Here is a 13709-nt window from a genome sequence, read left to right on the forward strand (position 1 = left end):
TTCATGAATAAGTCTTCTCTTTGCTCCTTTGATGCGCCCGACACAATCGTTTTTGCCGTATTTAATGATACCGCCTCTTTCGCCCGATTGATATGCAAAACCTCTACATTTCTGTATACGTACCGCGTATTTTTTACTCCATAATTGGTCTGGTAAAAAGCCACGTTCGTGCTTTCAAATAATTACCACGTTCCGTAATTAATTAAGTAAACATTCCGACTGATATGGCAACATGAGTACAGGTGTAGATTCCAGATAGTTTTGCACCTGATACAAATGTTCTGTTAGCACGATGCCCCCATTGATCGAGTCACGCGTCCCAATTCCATTAAGCCGTCAGAGGCGTCACATTACAGGCGCCAGGCACACGGCTAACAGAGAACACTAGGAGTTGCGCACCTATCTCATTTCCTAGCCCAGTTGCGGCTTCCGAACGGCCGTCAGCGCCGCCGTTCCGGCTCCGAGATTAGTATCGACCATTTACCGTCTGACTGCTGCTTTTGTTTCCATTGGCCGATTCAGCCGCCGTCCCCGTCGTCGCCTCTCAAATTTCAATTTTGAATTTCGAGCGTAATCCCTATTCATGCGAGCGAGGATTTAATAAATATGAAATGCGAATATGTTTTTATGAAACTGTCAAATTAAAATCACTCCGGTTTTAAAACGGTGGCGTGTAGTCACGCTCGGAAACTATTTTCGTTCGCTAAAATGCGCCGCTCGCCGTCCATTACAGATCTGCATAATTTAAAAGCTATCCTGTCGCGGTAACTCCCGAATTGGACCTTTGAATTCTTTATATCCTGCTGAATTGCGCGCTTCCAGTGAAAAAGTACGGAGTTTTGCAAAAATTGGCAGGTGTCGTTCAATTAGGCCGCTCGAGATATTTCGGTGACTCTATTCCTACTTTAAACAGTTTTAAAGTTAATTGGCTAGACAGAATTAACACACTGTCGGACACTTACGACACTTATTTTAGACGTCAGTTACCATTACCTGTTTAAAAAACGCCAATTTCGCGAGCAGGAGACATATCGGCGCGAATAGAATCCAATGGAGTGATAAAGAAAATAAAAGCGACGTGTTTTAAGCAACAAAAAGGATTTAAGGTTTAAGAATCAGATGGAATGGGTGTTTCGCACTCGTTCGCACATAAACAAGATAAATAAACAAGAAACGCGAAGCACGGAACAGAAGGATACACTCAGAGAGGGTCGCGATAGTGCCATCCATCAGGCGGTCACATCGCTTCGATAGGGTTAGGGCCACCTCCGCACCTTTATGTCTCCCTGGTGAGATATAAAGGCCCCATACGCGGGGACCCTACTTTTTTGACATCTATTTGTGGTCGGCCTTCTGCCCTCAAACGAAACAACTATTCAGTAAATAACTGTTCATAGTTTATTCAAAATGTGAAAATATGCTTCTTTTTTCGCAACAAATAACAAATAGAATATAGTTCTGTACGAGTACATGTTACCAATATTCGAGAAGTGTACATTTTACCTAACTAGGATGAAACATAAGAAGGGTTATGATTTTGATCGACATGTAAGTTAAGGGGACCATTTTGACATCTATTCGCGGTCGGTTTTTCTGCCCTCAAGCAAAAACAAATCAACTATTCAGTAACTCTATTTAAAACACGAGAATATGCTTCCTCAAAGAAATTACAAAGGGAATACAGTTCAGTATTCATACACGTTTCACAAGCAAAGCGTGCATAATTTACGTTTCAATCCAAAACTGTCAAGTCACACTAGCGAAAAATTTAATCCGTCACATACGTAGTTCTGTGTCTTCCGAAACGCGGATACCTCCGAGACGCTATGATTTTTACGACACGCCTGGAAATCACCGGGGCCCTGAATATATTATTATTGTTATGGCAACACCGAACGCTGGGAAAATTGTAAAATACGCCATACACTTCGCGGGAATTTCCTCTAGAGCATATCATTAGGGAATTTCGGTTTCGCGATCCTCTGAATTTTTCATCGCATATGCATAGGGATTTATTATTTATCTGCGCCGTCTGACAAGAGTTATTGCTACTTATATTGTTATTTAAATTTTTCTTTATAAAGTTTAGAGGATACCGGATATTGCTGCACGATCTTGGTAGTTTATTTTTAATATAAATAATACGCGCGTGTAGAAAATTATATCTGCAAAAGAAAGCGTTATATTTCACGCCATACATTATTATATAAGGGCATTTTTAAAAATTGGGACCCAAAATTAGTGAAATTGTTAACAAAACTTAACTCGATGTCAGTTTTGTGACGACAATTAAGCATGAAATTTCAATAAAAATATTGCTTTTGTGTTAATTGCATAAACTATAAGCAATAATCTACATTTATAACAAGGAAAAAGTTTGTTTTTAGACAAATTTCATTCTTAATTGTCGTCACAAAACTGACATCGAGTTAATTTCTGTTAACAACTGTCACTAATTTTGGGTCACAATTTCTGAAAATGCCCATAAATCGGTTTATTTACAGATTTTCTAAGCAAATTAACCTATTCTTAAAAATGTCTCTATGATGTTGTAATAAGGCGAGAGTATGAAGTATGAGTGTAATGTGAAGATGGCATATATGCGAGTCATTTTTGACATTTTCTCAGGTCCGGGATAAGTAGCGTAGGTACATAAGTAGGTATATAATACCAGTTAAAATAGCATTGTTCAAAGCATACTGTTCATCTTTTTACGCTAGCAGCCTATGGATCAGATATACCCAAAAGTCATACAATGCAATAAGAATTCAATACAACAACGCCTTTAGGATGCTGATTGTTCTGCCTAGGTTCTGCAGTGCCTCCACAATGTTTGCGGTGGCTCGTACTGACGGATTCGCAGCAATCTTGCGCAAAAAGGGAACGTCACTACTGAACAGAACGAGGAACAGCCCAAACAGCATCCTAAAGATGATTGCAAATCATGTGTGCTGTCCTGTATTTAACAAAATAATATTAAATGTGAAATCCAATCTAGTTTTTAAGTACTAACATTATTTTATAAGCGATTACTAACAATAATGAGATCAATGTTATCTTTATGGAATAAATAAATATTATATATTATTACCTGTGTGGTGACGGGTTAAGAATTTCACCACCCCCTTTCTTCCCGTGGGTGTCGTAGAAGGCGACTATGGGGTATGGGTTAAATTGTGGCGTAGGCGAGGGGCTGGCAACCTGTCACTGCAATGTCACAGTTTCGTTTTCTTTAAACCCCTTATTTGCCAAGAGTGGCACTGAAGCTTTAGTAGTTTCGTGTGTTCTGCCTACCCCTTTATGGGATACAGGCGTGATTGTATGTATGTATGTATGTATATATTATTATTATAATCAAAGAGAGGTCTAGCTAGAGGCTTAGCAGTAGGCGATAAATGACATATGATGATGATGAAGTAGTATGAAGTTCCATTCATCAGTTTCATACTGTCACGCTTTTAATTAAACAAACAGTCTTAAGATAAACATGCAGTTGCATTAGCCGCATTAGTGCATGGACCTCCCACGCTGACAGATTGACAGGTGGTTTACAGAACAGCAAAACAATGTTTAATTATGAACGATATTGTATTGACTTTAACCTTCGATGTATGTTTTTTCGAGGCGGTTGAAATGATAACTATTATTGAAACTGCTGATACTGAATTGTATTTTTTTATATATATAATTCTTTACACTTTTTAATAATTTTATTGTCAAAATATTTTTAAAAAATCACGCGTAAAGTAGACTTTTGAGGTTAATGAAAAATTCACATTATCTATCTAATTTTTTCTGCTTGATTTCGTCACCAATAGCAGTCTTAGTAAAAAATATTGTGACATAATTTTCCTTTAAAATATATGAATTGAGGGTTACATATTTGGCAACAGATCCATTCGCGCATTTTTTTTTAATCTATCACGAAACCGAAAAATGATCTGTGGCAAAATCGGCAAATACTGCTTTCGTCCAACCAATTACAATTTCTCGCTATTAAGATATCAAATTTCGAAAAGCAATACCATTATAAATCTGCCAGTACATTAAAATCTCGATTATTCCGGCATAAGTTCGCAATAAATCCAAATGGGAACGCACGAGCGGGCCGCGGGGTAAAAAGAGTGGACTATAAATTTTATTTCGGTATGTGCAGAAAACAATCCATTTGGTGCCACCTAAATCTATGGGGTGCGGGAATATGGAAATGGGTACGTCTTGATTCTTCACAGGGTGGCTAGCCGAATGGCACTAACGCTCACGAAACGCTCCTGGCCTGGGTGGCTAGCCGAATGGCACAATCGCTCACGAAACGCTCACGAAACGAAGCGCTAGTAGATATCTATCTCTATCGCGCTTGCGTATTAGCGCGACAGAGCCAGCGGCGTATCGCTTTCGTTTTCGTTGCGGGGCCAGGTGCCGTAGCCGAATGGCATTTCTCCGACGCCAAACGAAAGCGATACGCCGCTGGCTCTGTCGCGCCAATACGCAAGCGCGATAGAGATAGATATCTACTAGCGCTTCGTTTCGTGAGCGTTTCGTGAGCGTTTGTGCCATTCGGCTAGCCACCCAGGCCCCGTAGCCGAATGGCATTTCTCCGACGCCAAACGAAAGCGATACGCCGCTGGCTCTGTCGCGCCAATACGCAAGCGCGATAGAGATAGATATCTACTAGCGCTTCGTTTCGTGAGCGTTTCGTGAGCGATTGTGCCATTCGGCTAGCCACCCTGGTGTGAAAGTGACGGATTTTTAACAAAACTACTATACCAACATGCTAGCATGTAACACATACTTCACATCACAAAGTAATATTAATATTATAAATGGGAAAGTGTGTGTGTCTGTTTGTTTGTCCGTCTTTCACGGCAAAACGAAGCGACTAATTGGCTTGATTTTTTAAGTGGAGATAGTTGAATGGATGGAGAGTGACATATCGTCACTACTTAAAAAAAAACTTGTATCTTCGTCTGTCAATGAAAAGAAAATTGTAGTAATTATGTATGGAATGCATATAGACTTACTGCGTTTTAACTTTGAGGAGCAGCGTGAGATACGAGATTTTTTCAAAGTAGTAACGATATATATGCTACTTTTTGTCTCTTTCTAACGCAAGCGAAGCTGCGGGCAAAAGCTAGTCCATACTAACATTATAAATGGGAAAGTGTGTGTGTCTGTTTGTTTGTCCGTCTTTCACGGCAAAACGCAGCGACGAATTGACGTGATTTTTTTAAGTGGGGAATGGAGAGTAACATAGACTACTTTTGTCTCTTTTTAACGTGAGCGAAGGCTAGTAATTCATAATTCTTTATTGCAACCATAATACAGTACATGTGTTAGAAAATGTTATAAATTGATTCTAAAGCCTGGCCAGAAATATATGACTGTGGTCAAGAGGGCGTTGTTCTTCTGATGTATGCGGTGACTATACTTATATGTCTGTCTACGTGTCTCTTACCTATCTATAGGTAATGCATGCTGACCTGTAATCGTCACTGGTACTGGACTATGTCGTATCACGTATGGTAAATCCTGACTAGAAATATAATTATGCCATTTGTCAAGAAATCGCTTGTATGCACTTACATGTGCAGTGACAGTTCAGTATACCTCTAGTATGAACAAAATTATTTTCTAATATATATATCTACAGTTCTAATGAAATTATTGAACATGGCGCTTAGTTATATCATATGTTTCTGGTCAGGTTTTAGATATTTTAAAGTGTAAAAAGCTCGTAATATGAAATACTGAAAACCTTGCAACTTTGTAATGTCCATTACGCTTTTTACGAAATGTATTCAAACGTGTAGGCGGATCTCACAGTAAGCTTCATTCGAAATTTAAAAAAACTGTTTTTGATTTGATATTGTTATTTTTTTATAAAATTAGGGCAAAAGCTTCGAAAAAAATATTGCTTTGACTTGATATGTAGTATATTAGGTATGTATATTGTATCCCTGCCCATTTTATTTAAGAAGTGTATTTGCAGTAAGGAGGTCCACAAAAATGGCAATAATGTCTGATGGATCTTATGCGTCAGCGGCTTAAATTATAATTTTGAGATTGTCTATAAAGAAACATCACAAAACCGAACTAAAATAGAACCTAGAATGACCGAATATGCAGCAATAATATCTAGGGTTAAGCCTATGTATGTAAACATGTTTGCATAAACACTCTCATTTTGCTCTAGTAAGTTGGAACTGATTATTGAAATTCCTTTTTATAAATCGATATCAAAACGAACTTCGAAATGTAAAATCACAATAGCGCATTGGCGGTTGACAATGTTGACATATCAATTGCGCGCGCGCATATCGGCGCATCTAGCGACCTCTGCCCGATCGCTGGATTATACTGGATATGGTTATTTTACATCATTTACATACGGGCAACTTATGACAAAGGCCTCTTAAACGTATTTTAAACCTTTTGTTACCAAATAACAGCAATTCCCGTCAACTTTGTACAAAAATTAAGGGAAAAGTTAAATTTGTTTTTATTAATTCCTATTTTGTTACCAAGATTTTGTTGATTAATTGAGATTTTATTAAGTTTTATTTCGTTATTAAGGTTCTCTAGTATCTATATTTTCTTAATTACAACAATTATCCTGTATATATCTTACGAAAGTCGAATTATATTACTAAATGTTGGTAACAAAATAGGATCAATTAAAATTTGCTGACGTGGCATTGTACAAAGTTGACGGGAATTGCTGATAAACTGTTTAAAAAAATAAAAAAATAATGTTAGAATAATGATGATGAAATGACGAATTAGTATGGTAGTGTAGTATGATGGTGTAATTAATAGAAAGGTTACAAAAAATCTGATTATATCGACCACTGCAACAATCTACCAATTTCTCAAATTGTATTCTTTTTACTTTTCTTTCAACCATTAAAAAAAACTTTTTTAATTATCAAAGCGTAAGTATTGGTAGACAAGGCATAAATGCAGTTTTTTTTTGTAGTATTTTTACTTTAAAACATCCGTTTATTTTTATAAAAAATCCGGAACATTTTTTACCACACAATTCACGGGGTTACTAGAATAAAAATAATCAAATAGGTAACGTCAAAGTGAAGGGTCTCACCCTTCAGGCGACGTGTAAGTGACTTTACAAGATAATAAGCCATCTCGTATGTATGAAATCACCTTTATTGCCAGTTCAAAATGGGTAGTTTGCATACATTTCATTTTGACAGAATTTCTAAAGTTGCAAGCGTCCATAGGTTACGGTGACTGCTTACCATCAGGCGGGCCCAATGCTTCTTTGCCATCATGTGGTATAAAAAAAACAAGGAGGAAAGGAAAGTTGAACAAAATGTAGATGAATAGGTCTTTATTTAAAGGAAACCTAAAGTTCGTAAATTGTGAGTATCTTTATATGAATAAACTGACAAAGCGGCTTTATAGCATAGCAATCGACTAAGTGGGACGTTTTCCCGTGCACACTCACAATTTTCTTCTAAAGAGTTGCGTGTATTGCAATCTACTTATGAGCATAATTTTTTAAATCTTCTTTTCTCATAATAGAACCTCAAAAATCTGAAAATATAGCTGTGGTTCACATTCCAAACAATAGTTACACACAATAATTCCTCCCGCCAAAATCGGTTAGCCAAGTTGAAAGGACACGTATGTAATTATAATAGCCCCTAAATTACTAAAGCCAAAAGTTATTCACTATTCTGAACTAACTTTCACCGTCCCGCAAAATTGTAAGTCCTAACCTAACTTTACTAGCGCCACACTATACTATGTATCACCTTAGAAAAGCAGTGTATTTAGAGCTAGAGAGCAGTGTAACTATTTGGACATACGTGTTACTTATGATGGTTAAGTTCGGCGAAGCGTTTGGTCAGTCGTAGGAACGTAGCTGAACAGTCTTCTTTGCGCGCGAGAGCTGTTTTAGTTTTAGAAACCAAACCAGAATAAGGTGACATTCAGTAGTATTATTGTAAGGTATTTTTACATTTGGTGAAGAATGGAATAGGTATCAAAATTAGGCAGGTCTTCAATTCAAACAGTTTATTTAATCCATCAACACACATGGCGACCCTGCCAACGCAGTCAAGCCCATCAAAATGAATATTGTCTATAATGTTAATGTGTTTTCATACGTTGAAATAACGTATTTAAGTTCATCCTTGAATTGTTTCTTTAGAAATCTAGCAGTTTTCGATACATATTATATGTTGGTATCAACATAATTATGTTATAGATGTGTGTAGATAGATTTATATATAAAAACCTTCGTCTGGCTCTTGCTTGGCTCGCAAGTGGAATACCTCAGCTTTTTGCGGGCTCCAGAGACCTCCCTCTATTTCATGCGACCCTAGTAGAACCCAGTCACGTGTGTATAAATTATTAACGGGGTTCGATTCCCGCCGGTGCGCCAACTAACAATAAAGGTGTCTTGGATACATTTACTAATATACTGTTTGTCAAAGGGTTGTCCACTGATCTTGTAAATTAGATAGTTTGTTTTCCGCGAGGGAATTTCGTTTACGTAATATTTCTATTTCCTCTTCATTTCATTAATTTATTTTGCGATCAACATAGGATCATAATTATATTATTAAAAGTAGAATACATTAAATTAATTATTTGGTCTAGTTTTAGAATAGTAGATGACTCAGACCAGACCATGTTAAATACTCATTGGCGACCAAGGCGGAGCTGATCTGAGGCTTTCTTATTTACTGGCCAATGTGTGTATTGTGTATACCAATGTGATTTTCTGTTTGACGGAGTGCAAGCGGTAACTTCGTTTAGCGTAGCGGCCAGAACTTTACTTTCGACAAAACATACTTTTATCAATATTCTGTCAATAGTATTATATGTTGTGGGCTTTTTCGCGAAACCGGTCGATGGCAACCCTGGCTGTCAAACGATAAGCAGCTGATTTTGCTAGGTCCCTTTGAAATAATTATTTTTTAAGCATATTTTAAGTATTAATTAGTATTTAAAGCGTGAAATTAGTATATTTAACATTAAGTTTTGTATAAATATAAGTAGTGAAGTGCTTTAGTGACGTTTACAAGTGTCTTTGATGTCTCAGGTTTGTAGCCGTTATAGGTTATAAATTTGAAATATCTGTTCGCCTTTGTACACTTTCTGAGTCTTATTATCACTAGTTAGTACCGATTGTGTTTCTTTTTCAGTGTTAATCATTGTACAAGGCTAGAACAAGTGTAGGCATAGTGAAACGTCATTATTTCATGTAAGTAACCGCTGAGCTTGAGTAGGCAATTCCTTGCTTTGTTTTGTGTTTAATTCTTTTAAAAACCCATTTACAATGCAAACACGCAGAGCAGCTGCCGCCGCTGCAGCAGCGGCTCTCCAGCAGGAGCCTGAGAAGTGTGATAAGCTCCAACTTACCTTGCTGGAATTAAAACAATCCAAGGAGTTTAGTGCTCAATTGCTCAGTGAAAGAGAAGACAGTGAGAAGGAGCTATTATTGGTAATTGATAAAAACGATAAGTTAAAAAATTTACTTTTTAACAAAAAATAAAACCGCCTTCAAAAATAAGCGCGTTACAAAACACTGAGAAACTAAAAAGCAAAAAATAATAAACCTTTGAATTCAGATTTCTTATCGTATTGCAATAATCTAAACATCCAAATTATAAACAAATCAATTATTTTTGTGGTCGGTACCAGACCTGTTCGTCGCCTTGCTATTGCCTGTTTGCCCCACCCAACCATACACAGGCTGGTACCGACTCCAAAAATAATTGATTTGTTTATAATTTGGATGTTTAGATTATTGCAATACGATAAGAAATCTGAATTCAAAGGTTTATTATTTTTTGCTTTTTAGTTTCTCAGTGTTTTGTAACGCGCTTATTTTTGAAGGCGGTTTTATTTTTTGTTAAAAAGTAAATTTATTTGTTGATTTTTAGTGGTTCCTAGTGATATTATATGTATCAGTCCGAATATATGTACAGTAGTGAAAGAATTATCCTTTAACTCCTAACCATTGAGGAGTTGACCTTCCATCATCAGCTCAGCCACATAAAATTACTACCGTCAGGCGTAAATACTGGTGTACCTTTGAAAAATACACTAAAAACATTACATGTGCCTATAACATTTGAAGAGTTCCCTCGATTTCTCCAAGATCCCATCACCAGACCCTGACTTGGTGCCAATGGGACCATCTCGGGGTTATACCCGTTCGATCAAAAAAAAAATTTTGAAAATCGGTCCACGATTCTCGGAGATATCGAGTAACATACATACAAAAAAAAAAAAAAAAAAAAAAAAAAAAAAAAAAAAACATTCAGTCGAATTGAGAACCTCCTCCTTTTTTGAAGTCGGTTAAAAAGGAACTGTGTACACTAGAGAGTGATTTTAATAATGTAAACTCGGAGCGGGCCCGGCTTCAGGAGACGGTTGACAGGTTTATGGAGTGTAATGCTGCATATGAACAGGCCCTGAAAGACATCGACTCATTGGAGAGAGCACTGCACGACGCCCACGAACACATCTACGAGCTACGGGAGGCCCAAAACCAAGCAGCTGCGGCACACACTCAGACCTTGTTCGAGGAACTGGTCCGGCCTGCACCACAGTTGGTTACCGCAGCAATTGAATACCCTTCAGTAACTACAGATTTAACCAATGATGCCACTACACCAAGGTTAGTAAATTGCAGCGGAAACAAACTAAAGAAGTATATAAAATTAAATAAACTGATCAAAAAAAATCAAAAGATGTCAAAAATTAATAAATTGTTTTTTAAAAAATTGAGATTTTGTAAAGTTAATATAAGTTTAGTAGATAAGTTAGATTTGTATACAGCTCAGTTAGAACACAGTAGATTACAGTATGAAACTGACACACAGGCATTAAAGTTAAAAATTCAAAGCCTAGAGGATTCAATAAAATCTTTAGATGTAATAAATGAGAGTTCAAAAAAGTTATTAGTGAATATTCTTTAGCCATGGATGATTTAATATCCCAGATTAAGCATAATTCAGAGCGGTTTGAGTCGTTGACAAATGCCCAGGCATGTGCATGTAAGCAAGTGACTGGAGATTTGTCGACCAGTGCGCTTGACCCAAGCCTGTGTGACAGTTTACCGCAGGGGCAAATGAATGATAATGGCCCCTTCCACACTTCACAACAAAGCACACCTAAACCTAATGTTGTTATGTACTGTGATGAGATTGGGAGCAATATGAGCTCATTTTTAAATTTTTACTTAAAGGGACTTAGTACAATCAATAACTGTCTGCCTCATAGCAGCTTTGAAAATATCATTAAACAAATTTTAAATGACAGTAATATCAATTGTAAGACAACACTGCTTATCTTTATGGGGAATAGGGGTAATGTAAACAAAAATAATTTAGTAAAATATTATGAACAATTAAACTCATTGGCAGTGCATGAAATTATTTTCTTTACATTCCCCTATTGTAACCAGATTTCAGAGGCAGAAAAAAAAGAAAATAACACTAGACATAAGTTGAATGTAGCTTTATATAATCTTTGTACATATAGTAGTAAGGTTAGCATAATTGACACTAACAAATTTGTTAGTAAATACCATATGCCTATGGTGATTTTGACTAAAGGTAAATGTTACCTTTCAAATTATTATAAAAGACAAATAGCTTTATCGCTATCCTATTTATTTGACATTTCTGCCAAGAATTTGGCAGACAACTCTGCTCCTATTGAGCAGCAAAGTATGAACTTGGAATTGGTTCCAGTCATAACCAATGATTTAAACTAGCTTCTAAGACAAAAGATTCTGTCTCTGGCAATTTAATTTTAAGTAACTATAAGAATCAATACTGTGAGCAAGGAAAGTATATCCACCTGGTGCATCAAAATATTCAATGTATTAGAGGAAAAGATTTACAAATTGAACTATTCATGAACGAATTTTATGTAGACATTTTATGTATTACTGAACACTGGTTAAAAAACAATGAATTAATGCCTCAATTTAATAATCACCAGGTGGCAAGTTCGTTCACCAGACATAGTTCCATACATGGTGGGTCGTTAATTATAATAAATAGCCAGTTACAATTTAAGGAACGTAAGGATATCGTTTCCATGTCTGTTGAACGGACTATAGAACTAAGTGCTGTAGAATTGGAGCAATTTATTGTTGTCTGTGTGTATAGGCCGCCATTAAGTAATTTTGAAACTTTTGAAAAAATTATGGAATCTGTGCTACTTAAAATATCATCTTCTAGTAAAAAAATACTTATATGCGGCGACTTTAATGTAAATATCTTGGAAAATTCAACAATAAGTATCAGATTGTTGAATCTTTTCAAATCATGTAATCTCAATCATATTTTTATGGAGCCTACTAGAGTGACTGCCACTAGTGCCACCTGTATAGATAATATTTTCACTGATATTTTTCCTACTACTAAAAATGTAATTAGCAACTTAGAATCAGACCATTTAGGTTTTTCCTACTCAGAATCACGAGCCCTTTCTATCCTACTAGGCGGAAAAAAGCGTCCCAGATTTAATTTTTCCACTTTGTTACCATTTTCAAATACTTTGTACGTACAGCAGTTACAAAGTGGAGAGTAAAATAATAGGAAATTTTGGGACCATTTTTTTGTCTCTTGTTTTATGTCCTAAATCGAAAGGGAGCGTGATTCTGTGTAGGAAAAACATAAAATTTGCCTACCTTAGAAAAAATATTTTTAGTGATTCTTCTCGCGAAAATGCTCACGTACTACAATAAATCTGTATTTAGGTACGTTAATACGTATAAGTATCTGGAATTTGAAAGTTATACACTGAAATATGATAATAATCGTGATAAATGTAAATTATGCTTTGCAAATTCATGATCAATTTAGCCAATTTATTGCAGCGGAATATTTAAAAAATGGTAAAAAAATTGACTTCTTTTAATTTGAGCGCGATGACACACTCGACCATAAAGTAATTTTATGAATGTTTCCGTCATCATACCAAAGATATGGGACCATAAAACCATACGTGAATCAGTTGACTGGCATTATTTACGAATAAATATGACAATTTTGGAGAAAGTTTTAAGATACGATCAAAGGGCACATTTTGCAATACTAAAAGGCATATTTTCAAAATTATATAAATTCGTGTCTTTATTTTTTTTTTGTTTCCTTTTTCTCATTTAAATATGCGAATGTACCGTTCGTTTTCACATTTTTTGAAATCTTCTTTTTTATGAGAATAAAGAAGCCTACATTTAAATATTACCTCTAATCGTACATCCGCTTGAACTTGATAGAATTATATGACCTATCTAGCAACTACAAATTATGTTAAAACACGAAATCTAAAAAGAAAATGTTCTTTAACAACGAACTTGTTCGCACCCCAAAAAACTATTTTTCACAAAGCTTTTTACTCACCAAACTTGCAAAAACAAAATGCAATCAAGCCCGATTCAGAAACTGCACTCACATCCAATCCAATTTGCATCCCGATCCCAATTGAATTAGCTCATTAGACATTGAGTGCGATTCTAACTTTTTAACAGTGTTGGAAAAAGCCCGTAATTAGTGCTAGATCGAATTTGTTTACACTTAAGGTCCGCGTTAAATCCGACCCCGGGTTTTATTGTCCTTTTTAATGTTCCCACGGATTCTGGGATTCTCTTAAAATGCATAGAATGGGTTGCACAGGTTTTGTATTTGAATTTTATTGCTCGCGATAAAATGACAATA

The 13709-nt window shown here is 36.0% G+C and overlaps 1 protein-coding gene across 3 annotated transcripts in view; it reads left to right on the forward strand.

Annotated features, from left to right (window-relative positions):
- The window catches only part of LOC125233001 (homeobox protein homothorax), a 430647-nt gene that overhangs the window by 341450 nt on the left and 75488 nt on the right, over positions 1-13709 (forward strand). The window lies entirely within an intron of this gene.

Source organism: Leguminivora glycinivorella, chromosome 13, assembly GCF_023078275.1.
Source record: "Leguminivora glycinivorella isolate SPB_JAAS2020 chromosome 13, LegGlyc_1.1, whole genome shotgun sequence".
NCBI lineage: Eukaryota > Metazoa > Arthropoda > Insecta > Lepidoptera > Tortricidae > Leguminivora > Leguminivora glycinivorella.